Source organism: Mustelus asterias, chromosome 18 (assembly GCF_964213995.1).
Source record: "Mustelus asterias chromosome 18, sMusAst1.hap1.1, whole genome shotgun sequence".
Lineage (NCBI taxonomy): Eukaryota > Metazoa > Chordata > Chondrichthyes > Carcharhiniformes > Triakidae > Mustelus > Mustelus asterias.
Window position 1 is genome coordinate 49,536,004 of NC_135818.1, and position 12,301 is coordinate 49,548,304.

A 12,301-nucleotide genomic window follows, 5' to 3' on the forward strand; every position below is an offset into this window, starting at 1 on the left:
CACCGAGGCGGATCCCCTCAGACCCCCGCAAACACTTCAGCCACTTCCCCCAAAAACTCGCCTTCCCCACAAACCTCGGAGCCAATTCCCATAGGAATGAAGGGAGCGTCGATCCCAGTCAGGTCTGACTAAAAGCCCTGGGCCTGGTGAGTGAGTGGGTGGGTGGGTGCGTGCCTGCCTCTGGCCCCCACATAAAATCACAGCCACTCCCTAACCAAGGGCCCGGGCTCAGCGCCGGGCCTAACTCCCCACTCGATCCGACTCTGCCACCCCCAGGATGGGCTCTGTCTCTCTTCCTTCCTCCCTCCGCCGCCCCACCCCCGCTTAGCCTTCCCCACACACTCACCGGGCGGCCAGTGGACGCGGCTCTCAGCTTCTGTCACTCTCTTCCCTTCCCCTCCCCAGTCGCCAAAAGGCGGGGACACAGCGCGCGCGCGCAGCCACCCCGTTGACGTTCACTTTATTGCAGAGGCAACCGCCAGCGCGGCCTCCACCCCGCGGCCCAATCGCAGCGCGGCCTCCACCCTTCGACTCGAGCTCTTAAAAAGGGGAATGCAGAGCAAATTGTAGAGAGGACCCCATGGAGATGGTGAATGATTCAATCCCATTGCCACAGAGTATATGAGTAACCTTTTTGGAAAGAAAAATGTTTTTCACGTTACTTCTAGAGCTATTTGTGTGCTCTACGCGGGTAATAGGATAGCAATAACTACAAAAATGTGGTTGCTCATTCAAGGCTATGCTTATTTTACTGCTCCCTGTTTTGAAAAAGATAGTTACCTTAAAACCAGCTGTTACTGATCTCAGCCTTTTGGCTAAGATCAAGTATAGCTTTTGATCCTGCACCTGATCTAAGCCAATGAGGTTACACTGAGTCTTCACCTGAAGCATTTTTAAAGCCATCTTGGCCTTTTGGCTAAGATGAAGCTCAGATCAAACCCAGAAGAGTGTATACTCATCGTATCAGCTTGAATCCTGTTTGATTGAGCCCAAGATGGGAGGAATGGCCTGCCTTGTCAGTTGTTTTGTCTCTCTTGTGGGGACTCTGGTTGGGCCAAATTGGATTTTTGATTGGGAATAAAGTACCAAAAGGTACAAAAAATGAATAATTAAAGTTGAATGATCTTAGTCATAGAGTCGTCGAGGTTTACAGCATGGAAACAGGCCCTTCGGCCCAACTTGTGCATGCCGCCTTTTTTTAAAAACCCTAAACTAATCCCAATTGTCCGCATTTGGCCTATATCCATCGTACCCATGTAACTATCTAAATACTTTTTAAAAGATAAAATTGTACCCGCCTCTACTACGACCTCTGGCAGCTTGTTCCAGACACTCAACACCCTCTGTGTGAAAAAATTGCCCCTCTGGACACTTTTGTATCTCTCCCCTCTCACCTTAAACCTATGCCCTCTAGTTTTAGACTCCCCTACCTTTGGGAAAAGATATTGACTATCTACCTTGTCTATGCCCCTCATTATTTTATAGACCTCTATAAGGTCACTCCTCAGCCTCCTACGCTCCAGAGAAAAAAGTCCCAGTCTATTCAGCCTCTCCTTATAACTCAATCCATCAAGTCCCGGTAGCATCCTAGTAAATCTTTTCTGCACTCTTTCTAGTTTAGTACATGAGTAATTACAGTCAACAAGCAATCACTACATGCCATGGACAGATTGTAGCGACTTGGTTCAAGGCATCTTAAGTCAAAAACTGCTATTATTGCAAATCTGAAGTATTTGCAGATTGATATAAGTAAAACATGAGTCCATTATAAACGTTGTATTGGCAAGGCATTTAGAAATACATGATGTAATCAAGCAGAGCTTCACAAAAGGGAAATTATGTCTGGCCGATTTATTAGAAGACTTTGAGGTGATAACAAGCAAGATAAATAATGGGGAAACAGTAGAGGTAATACACTTGGATTTCCAAAAAGCATTTAATAAGGTACCGTACAAGGGCTACTTAATAAAATAAGAGCCCATTTTGTTGAGGTAGTTTATTATCATTGATAAAGGATTGGCTAACTAATAGATTTGTGTCTTTATATGCCCTGTTTGTGAACAAAACTCCCACTTACCTAATGAAGGAGCAGCGCTCCGAAAGCTAGTGGATTTTGCTACCAAATAAACCTGTTGGACTTTAACCTGGTGTTGTGAGACTTCTTACTGTGTTTACCCCAGTCCAACGCCAGCATCTCCACATCATAACTAATAGAAGACAGAGATTTGGGAGAAGAGGGACATTTTCAGGATGGCAACCTGTAATTAGTGGAGTGCCGCAGCGATCAGTGCTGGGACCACAATTATTTACAATTTATATTAATGACTTGAACAAGGGAAGTGACTACCATTGCCAAGTTTGCAGATGACACAAAAATAAGTGGGAAGACATGTGATGACACAAAAGCTGGGGCGGGCGAGGCTTGCAGAACGGAATTCTCCGTTGCCCTTGGGCGGGATTTTATGAGCCTCACTCGGGCGGGATTTTATGAGCCTCACTCGAGCGAGGTTGTAACATCCCGGCCAAAGAGTCTACAGAGGGATTAAGTGAGTAGGCAAAAGCTTGGTAGATGGAATATAATGTAGGAAAATGTTGTGTTATGTATTTTGGTAGGAAGAACAAAGGAGCTGAATATTATTTAAATGGAGTAAGACTGCAGAAAAGTGCAGCACAGAGGGTTTTTGGGAGTCCTCATTGCATAAATCACAAAAAGCTAGCATGCAGGTTCAGCAGGTAATAGGGAAGGCAAATGGAATGTTGGCCTTTATTTCAAAGAGAATGGAGTAAAAAATAGGGAAGTCTTGCTAAAACTATACAACGCACTAGCTAGACTGCACATGGAATATCTAAGGAAATATATACTGGCATTGGTGGCAGTCCAGAAAAGGTTCACTAGGTTGATCTCAGGAATTTTGTATGAGGAGAGGTTGAGTAGGTTGGGTCTGTGTTCACTGAATTTTAGAAGAATGAGAGGTGACCTTAATGAGACATATAGAATACTCATTGGGCTTGACAGAGTTGATGCTGGGAGGTGGTTTGATTTGATTTATTATTGTCACATGTATTAATATACAGTGAAAAGTATTGTTTCTTGTGCACTATACAGACAAAGCATACCATACATAGAGAAGGAAAGGAGAGTGGAGAATGTAGTGTCACAGTCATGGGTGTAGAGAAAGATCAACTGAATGCAAGGTAGGTCCATTCAAAAGTCTAATGGCAGCAGGGAAGAAGCTGTTTTTGAGTGAGTTGGTACACGATCTCATACTTTTTAATCTTTTTCCCAATGGAAGAAGGTGGAAGAGAGTATGCCTGGGGTGCGTTGGGTCCTTGATTATGCTGGCTGCTTTTCCAAGGTAGCGGAAAGTGCAGACTGCGTTAATGGATGGGAGACCGGTTTGAGTGATGGACTGGGCTTCATTCATGACCCTTTCCCCATGTGGTAGTTCCCCATGTGGGAGAGTCTCGGACCAAAGGGAATAATCTCAGTGTAAGGGGGTCACCCATTTAAGACAGAGATGACGAGGAATTCTTTCTCTGAGTGCGTACTGAATCTGTGAAAATCTTTTACTGTAGGGGCTGGGTCATTAAGTATGTTCAAGGCTAAGATTGATTCACTTACTGATTAAAAATATGTCAATGGTTATAGGGATATGGCAGGAAAGTGAAATTGAGGATTATCATATTTGATAAGTCATGATCTCTGCCATTCAGACTCGATGGGCTGAATGGTCTACTTCTGCTCCTATGTCTTATGATCTAAGAACATAAACATTAAATGACAAAAGCGAAGAAAAGTTTTCTTGAATACATTGCATGTTAACAAAACATACAAATGTGGTGACATTTAATGTTTTCAAATCAGAAACAAGGAAATGTCTGACAAATCAAAGAAGCTTATTAAAACCTAGTTTGAACAAAAACAGTAATTCGATGAATAATAATTTTCCCCATGTTACATAACTAATGTAGTCTCAGTAATTTGCAATGAAGTTTTAGTGAATATCCCATAGCATCAGATGCTGCCTGTATGCAAAACAAAATGCAAGTCCTGGAAGCAGCCAGCAAATTTTCTTCAATATTTCCATTTTACTTTTAAAAATCTGCTTGTGGAGTATGTACTATCCATCTAAAAATAACTGCCAAAGCTGAGTATTTTTGACAGCTGTTTCAAAATATTGGTTTAAAAAGTACAAATGGGTACATCTGAACTAATAGGCTGAGTACAAAGCTAGTCATGCAGCCCATTTAAACACCACCTGGAGCCCAGGGATAAGACGCTATTTTTATACTTCTCATTCCTTCTTGGGATGTGGGCATTTATTTCCCATCCATTATTGCCCTTGAGAAGGCAGTGGCGAGCCATCATTTTATAACCTTGATAGAAACAGAGGAAGGAAACTGGTACAATGGAAGTTGATATTATGGAAACAAGGACCTGCCTAAGAATGATTTAGTATGATAGAAACCATTCCTGTTTGAATACAAAGAGTATTAGATTTTTTTTACATTGGTAAATTTGTTGTACTGTGGACATAAGTTGACAATTTCTTTATCCAATAGTGTGTGCAATTGCTGATCCATGCAGAACAGATCAAAACTGTTAAAATCGGGTTTTGTTGAAGGTTTCTGGTTCATTTTTTCAAGAGGCGAAAAATAAAATCGCTATTTAGTTAGAACATATCTAAACACTCAGGCTGAGAAACATTGCCTTATTGATGAAAATAAGTATTGTAATCTGGAGGATGACTGTATGAGATATATCCTCAAGTAATCAATCATTTTAACTACTGCGGTATAATGAGATCCCAGTCACAATCAATAACACTGGTTCGAGTCCTTCATCTGTCACTTAATAAAACGTATTTATTTTATACTGAATTCATACTAATTAGATTTTCCTTCATTGTTATTTTAAAATGAAATGAATTATTCAAATTAAAAGTGGAATCGATGCTCCATAAATAGTTTCCCAACAAAATTTGGATTCAGTCCTCAATGAAAAATAACTTGCATTCCGATTGTGCATTTTAAAGCTCGGGCTATCCTTTGAAGTGTAGCCTCTATTGTATCATAGGAAAGGCACAGCCATTTGAGACACCAACAAGGACTCTCCTGCTGTTCTTCAAAATAATGCCGTCGGATTTCTGTCCACCTGAATAGCAGGTAGCATCTTGGCTTGATGCCTCATCCAGAAAGGGGCACATCTGACAATGCAGCCATTCCTCATTACTGCAGAAGACTGTAAACCAGGATTTAATGGCCAAGTCCTTGCAGTTTGACTTCAAATTTAAGCTAACACATCTTTAAGTCCTATTTCCCTGGATATCCCTTAATACCTCAATCTGTGGAGCAGGAAATTGTCATGAAGTATAATGAAAGGATTGGAAATTGCTAACAGATGTTGAGAAACAACAGAAACATGGTCAGGTAATAATCTCTCCCTCAATGTCAACAAAACGAAGGAGATTGTCAAAGACTTCAGGAAGCGTAAAGGATAACATGCCCCTGTCTACATCAATGGGGACGAAGTAGAAAGGGTCGAGAGCTTCAAGATTTTAGGTGTCCAGATCACCAACAAGCTGTCCTGGCCCCCCCATGCTGACACTATAGTTAAGAAAGCCCACCAATACCTCTATTTTCTCAGAAAACTAAGGAAATTTAGCATGTTAGCTACGGCTCTCACATACTTTTACAGATGCACCATAGAAAGTATTCTTTCTGGGTGTATCACAGCTTGGTATGGTTCCTGCTCTGCCTAAGGCCGCAAGGAACTACAAATGGTCGTGAATGTAGCCCAATCCATCACGCAAACCAGCTTCCCATCCATTGACTCTGTCTACACTTCCCGCTGCCTCGGCAACGCAGCCAGCATAATTAAGGACCCTACGCACCCTGGACATTCTCTCTTCCACCTTCTTCCTTCGGGAAAAAGATACAAAAGTCTGAGGTCACATACCAACCGACTCAAGAACAGCTTCTTCCCTGCTGCTGTCAGACTTTTGAATGGACTTACCTCGCATTAAGTTGATCTTTTTCTACACCCTAGCTATGACTGTAACACTACATTTGCACTCTCTTGTTTCCTTCTCTATGAGCGGTATGTTTTGTCTGTATAGCACGCAAGAAACAATACTTTTCACTGTAAATACATGTGACAATAATAAAAATCAAATCAAATCAAAAGGTACACTGGACATAGCCTATGTGCACTAAACAGCTGTGATAATGATCTGGGTTAAAAATAATAATGGATGTTATTTTTAACAGATTGCACAGAACTTACAAGTCAGAAGGAGATCATCCAGCCTAAAAAGTCTATGCCATAGCCCCAACAACATATCCTTCTATGCCTTCTTCCCTCAGGTCTAACTAGCCGCCTTTCCATTCACCTCAACTACCCCTTGTGGTGGCAAGACTATCGAATGAATACGTTTCTGCTGAATTCCCCATTGGTTTTATTAGTGAATGTCCTATATTTATAGCCTGTACTACCCACAAGTGGAAATAGCTTCCCTACGTCTACCCATATTAAACACTTTCATGCTTTTAAAGAGCCCTATCAGGTCTCTTCAGTGTGCTCTTTTTTTTGAGAAAAAAATCCCAACCTGAATCTTTCCTGGTGGATATTAGTTCTCAGTACAAAAAGATTCATTGGAATAATATCCAACATTTCTCAAGTACCTCTATATGTTTTTATAATATGGAGACTAGATGAATCATCAGATTTCAATTTGGATTAATATGAAAAATTAGTTTCTTAGCATGTGCCACATTATAAATTGCGTTTATAATTGGTGAACAGTACCAATATTAAGTTCTACCTCAAAAGCTAATAAATGTACAGTGGAAAACAGTGTCTCTCTCACTATAGCACTGAAAGAGGAAGGTGAAATCTATATAGCAAGCATTTCAGTTGACGTTGACATCTGGGCGAGTCCACCTATTGGATTCTTAACTGAACTATAGTTTTCATTAAACAGCTTTTACGCTCATCTATAATAAACTGGATTAAAAGTTACATTGTATTAGTGGAAATAAATAGTACTAGCTGAGGAAATAACAAACCTATGTTAAAAGTCCAGGAAAAGTCTTGATAAGCAGCATTCTTATTTTCTCTGCACGTAGCTTTGGATGTCATCTTTAATTACATCACACAAGAATGCTATTCAGGATAATTTGTTGTCTGGGTGTTGGACCATATTTCTGAAAGACAAGTATGTGCAACATTCCACTTGACATGTACCTGCATGCATTGGAATGTAAACTGTACATTTCATGTGGTCATTAAAATAAACCACGCATAGTTGAAACACAAAATAAAACGTGTTCAAATTAAAGTACAACTTGACTTTTGCAGTTCAAAATTAATTCAGGGAAAAATTTGTTTGACTTGTTAATGCACATTATAGTTTTTCTGAGGTAAGCAGATGAATGCCAAAGACATAATGTTAGTTTTAGAGAATTAACAAAGATTCCTCCAACTCAGCAAAATATAATCCCTGCAGCTGGACCCTTCACAGTTCAGGTGAAGCAAGGTATAAAGCTTATGTCACGACAGCAACATTTCTCTTCTTTCTTATGAATCAACAGAAACGTATTGGACTACTGTGATCACGTGTTGTATGTCAATGTCATTCACCACGTCTACATGGCTTGGAAGCTACAAGAATTACCTTGAAGTCAGAACAATAGTAGTGATTTCAGCAGTTTTGGAGCCAAAGCTATTTCCTACCTAGCACCAATAATTCTTCTGCTCACCTACTATTGCTTAGCCCTTGGTAGAATCAAGAAGTTAATGCGGAATAAGAGAAACAAAGTTCTGAGTCATTGGGCGGGGTTTTACAGCCTCGCTCGGGCGGGATTTTACAATCTCCCCCCCAAGGCTAATGGAGATTTCCATTATGGGAACATCGCCCGCCCCAGGATCAGGTGGGTGAGGTGGCAGAGTTTCGGCCATAGAATCTCCACAGTGCAGAAGGAGACCATTTGGCTCATTGAGCCTACACTAACAACAATCCCACTCGGGCCCTATCCACGTAACCACAAGCATTTACCCTGCTAATCCCTCTGACAGTAAGGCTCAATTTAGCCTGGCCAATCCACCTAACCTGCACATCTTTGGACTGTGGGAGGAAACCGGAGCTCATGGAGGAAACCTACGCGGAAAAGGGGAGAATGTGAAAACTCCACACAGTCACCCAAAGCTGGAATCTAACCCGGGTCCCTGGCGCTATGAGGCAGCAGTGATAACCACTGTACCACCCAAGTTAACATGGAATAAGAGAAATAAAGTTTTGAGTCAACATTAACGTCTCACATCTAATCCTGAGCGGTGGGACAAGGTCCTTCATGCTCAATCAACGTATCTGTGCTGTGCACAAGTCTCCAATGTATATTGAGTTTGAACAGCCTTTGTCAATTCCATGTCAGTTTTGATCACAATGGCACAAAATAGATCATAATAGACAATCACTCTCAGCAAGGTCACAAGGATAACTGCGGTAAGAAGAAAATTGCGACAACGGTGCCCTGAAGTGCATTCTTCTGAGATTAGGAATATTGAGCAGGGCAAAAGAAGCCTTCACAGCAATGCTGTAGTACAATCGTTCTAATTTTGAGTAAATCTAATGATTTTCCCAATTGGCATCAGTCAAAATCAGATACTGTCAAGACCAGCGGTATGCAGTGTTAAAATTTGAAATGCTGTTGATAATAATCCTATGATTTTGTAAATAATGTAATGTAAATAATATCATATGATGTGAAACAACCTGATCAGCAAACTGCAACTACAAAACACTGGTTGTAAATTATAGCCCTTTTTTATGTACAAGCAAGAAAGAGGTAGCACACATACATCTTGCATTTATCAAATATACTTTTTAGATCACTGTCTCTTTTTGTGTTACTTAACTGCCCATCACTCATTATTGCTGCTTGTATAATAGACTCACAACTTCATTCTCAGAGGTTGGGAAACATCTTTTATTTCCCTCCTCTTGAACCATTTTTACTAGTGTGCAATTTAGGTTTAAAAACTTCTAAGTTTCATTACCACAACATCATAAATTATCATAGACATCTCGGTGGAACCTTGCTTTGGGACGGTGGCACAGTGGTTAGCACTGCTGCCTCGCAGTGCTAGGGATCCGGGTTCGATTCCCAGTTCGGGTCATTGCCTGTGGGAGTTTGTACATCCTCCCCATGTCTGCGTGGGTTCCCTCCGGGTGCCCCGGTTTCCTCCCACTGTCTAAAGATGTGCGGGTTCAGTTGATTGGCCATGTTAAATTGACCTTAGTGTCGGGGGAATTAGCAGAGCAAATATTAGGGTTTACGAGGATAGGGCCTGGGTGGGATTATGGTCAGTACAGACTCAATGGGCCTAATGGCCTCCTTTTGCACAGTAGGGATTCTATTCTATTAGTATCAGTTTCCTGAGTGAACAATGTAAAAAAAAAAAAATTTTCACAAATCCATTGCTTCATAAGAATATAGATGCAGTAAGAAATGTGTTAATTGCATTGCTCCTCAGTGAAGTTGACTTGCCTTAAAACTCTGCAATCATTTTTTCACATACTTGCTTTGTTGTATAATAAAAACTGTTTTCTAAACATAATGTGCTTTAAATGTGAAGAATGAAAATATTTCCTAAAATAAGATAAACTGGGTATTCATTTATTAGGACAGGTACAAACTTGACACTGATTACATATAATCAGTCATTTTACAGTTAAAGTTATTATGTCATCTAATTGACTCAATAATCGCAGTATAAGTTATAATATCGTAGAATCCCTGCAGTGCAGAAGGAAGCCATTTGGCCCATCGGGTCTGACCACAATCCCAACCAGGCCCTACCCCCATAACCCCACTTATTTACCCTGCTAACCCCCTGACACTAAGGGGCAATTTAGCATGGCCAATCAACCGGACCCGCACATCTTTAGAATGTGGGAGGAAACTGGAGCACCCAGAGGAAACCCACCCAGACACAGGGAGAATGTACAAACTCCACACAGATAGTGACCTGAGGCCGGAATTAAACCCAGGATCTTGGCACTGTGAGGCAGCAGTGCTAACCACTGTGCCACCCCCACTGTGCCGCATAATACTTATGATTATGAAATCATAAGTATTAAAAATGATGGTAAGTTCCAACAGAGTACTCAAAGCCTTTTATAGTTGGCAAATAATTTGTATTGCTTAGTCAAATAAACATTTTTTGTGATTTGGCTACAATAACAGGATTTCATTCATGGGAGAAGGGCATTGCTGTCAAGGCCACCATTCATTACCCATCCCTATGCAATTCAATGGCTTGCTACTTCCTTTCAGAGGGCAATTAAAAGTCAACCAGATTGCTGTGGGTCTGGATTCACATAGGACTGGATTCACTGACTTTGTAAGAATGTCTGACTTCCTTCCCTAAAAGGATATTCGTAAACCAGATGTGGTTTTATGATAATCTTGTAGTTTCATGGTTGCCATTACTGATGTTAGTTCCTTAAAAATTGCAGATTTATTGAAATAACTGAATTTAAGTTCTTGTTGCTATGGTGGGATTTGAATTTATATCTTCAGGGCCTCTGGATTACTACTCAGTGACATAATAACTACCATATAGTGTGGCAAGAGGATTTGGAATCACGGCTGTCCACAAATTATGCAGGATTAGAATTACTGAAGGTCATTGCCACTGTCATCTCCTGTGATACAGAAATGTCAGGCTACGGGCACAGTATCATAAATAGAATTGGTGAAAGGGCATGTAATAATTTCTCAACACCCTGTTCCATGGGAGCACTCTGTTGTGGCTTTTGTACTTTGCCCTTAATATGTAAAAATACAGACCAATTTATTTTGTCACTGTCACCTCCATCACTACCCTGAATACCCACTTTTCAATTTTGTACTTAGCCTGACTGGATACTTGTTCTCAAAAGGAACATTTACTGCAGGTGAAATATAATTAAAATATCAAGAAGAATGTGCAAATCTCCAGGCGTTACACTTTTAGACACAAGAATTATGTAATAGCTGATTGTGAGAAGAGATATTTTTATCACTGTATTTGTGTTGTGCATTTCTTGTTCCTCATTAATGATAGCTTGAGGATCCAAGTCATGATTTCATGCAAGTTTTAAAACCCTGGCTCAGAATCATGAAAATACATTTAAAATTTTGAAAATGTGTTTTCCTTATTAGATTAGATTTACGAATTGGTTCACAAAATTGTCCTGAGGTAAAACAGAAACAAATCTGTTGCTATATATATAATAGAGTGTTTAAGACTAATCGGAATCATAGATTGGATACAACACAGAAGGAGGCCATTTAGCTCATCCCACACATGCTGGCCCAGGTGCTGCATCTGGTCCTGTTGGCATCCCCATCCTTTTATCCACTCGAGTTTAGCAGAATAATTGCTGACTTGATTTAAGGATCCTGAGGGGTCCTGACAGGGTGAATGTGGAAAGGGTGTTTCCTCTTGTGAGGGAATTTAGAACTAGGGCCCACTGTTTAAAAATAAGGGTCACCCATTTAAGTCAGACTTAAGAGAACTTTTTCCTCCAAGGTCGTGAGTCTTTGGAACTCCCTCAAAAGGCAGTGGAAGCAGAGTTTTTGAATGTTTCCAAGGCAGAGGTAGATAGATTCTTGATACACATGGGAGTGAAAGAATCTCGGGGGTAGTTGGGAGGTTACAGCCAAGTCAAGATCTTAATGGATGGTAGAGCAGGCTTGAAGGGCCTGCTCCTGCTCCTAATGCGTACATTTGTGTGTTCATATGTTCAATGCTGCTGGTGCCCAGCAAATCAGAGCAAAAAACAACTGAAGCATTTGCAACAATCTTCAGCTAAAATTGATATATGGATGATCCATCTCGGTGGCCTCAAGGTCCCCTGCATCACAGATGCCAATCTTTAACCAATTTGATTTACTCCATGTGATATTAAGAAACAGCTGAAGGCACTGGATACTGCAAAGACTATGGGTCTTGACAACATTCTGGCAATAGTACTAAAGTGTTCCAGACCAGCTGCGCCCCGAGTCAGGTTGTTCCAGTGCAGCTACAACACTGGCAACTAATCAGCAATGTGGAAAATTACCCAGGTGTGTCCAGTACAAAAAGCAGGACAAATCCAACCTGGAAAATTACTGCCCCATCAGTTTATTCTCAATTATCAGTGAACTGGTGGAAAAATGTCATCAACAGTACTATCAAGCAGCACTTACAAAGCAATAACCTGCTATTGATGCTCAGTTTGGGATCCACCAGGGCCACTCAACTCCTGACCTC

General features: G+C 40.8%; 1 protein-coding gene across 15 annotated transcripts in view; it reads right to left on the reverse strand.

The window, feature by feature from the left end:
- Positions 1-457, reverse strand: part of ktn1 (kinectin 1) — a 103,928-nt gene extending 103,471 nt beyond the window's left edge. For 8 of the 15 annotated variants that reach the window (XM_078233878.1, XM_078233876.1, XM_078233872.1 and 5 more), the window contains exon 1: positions 347-457. The gene's annotated coding sequence lies outside the window, so the exon portion shown is untranslated. The remainder of the gene's footprint in view (positions 1-346) is intronic. The other 7 variants (XM_078233879.1, XM_078233877.1, XM_078233874.1 and 4 more) reach the window with 3 other exon arrangements.
- Positions 458-12,301: the final 11,844 nt, after the last annotated feature.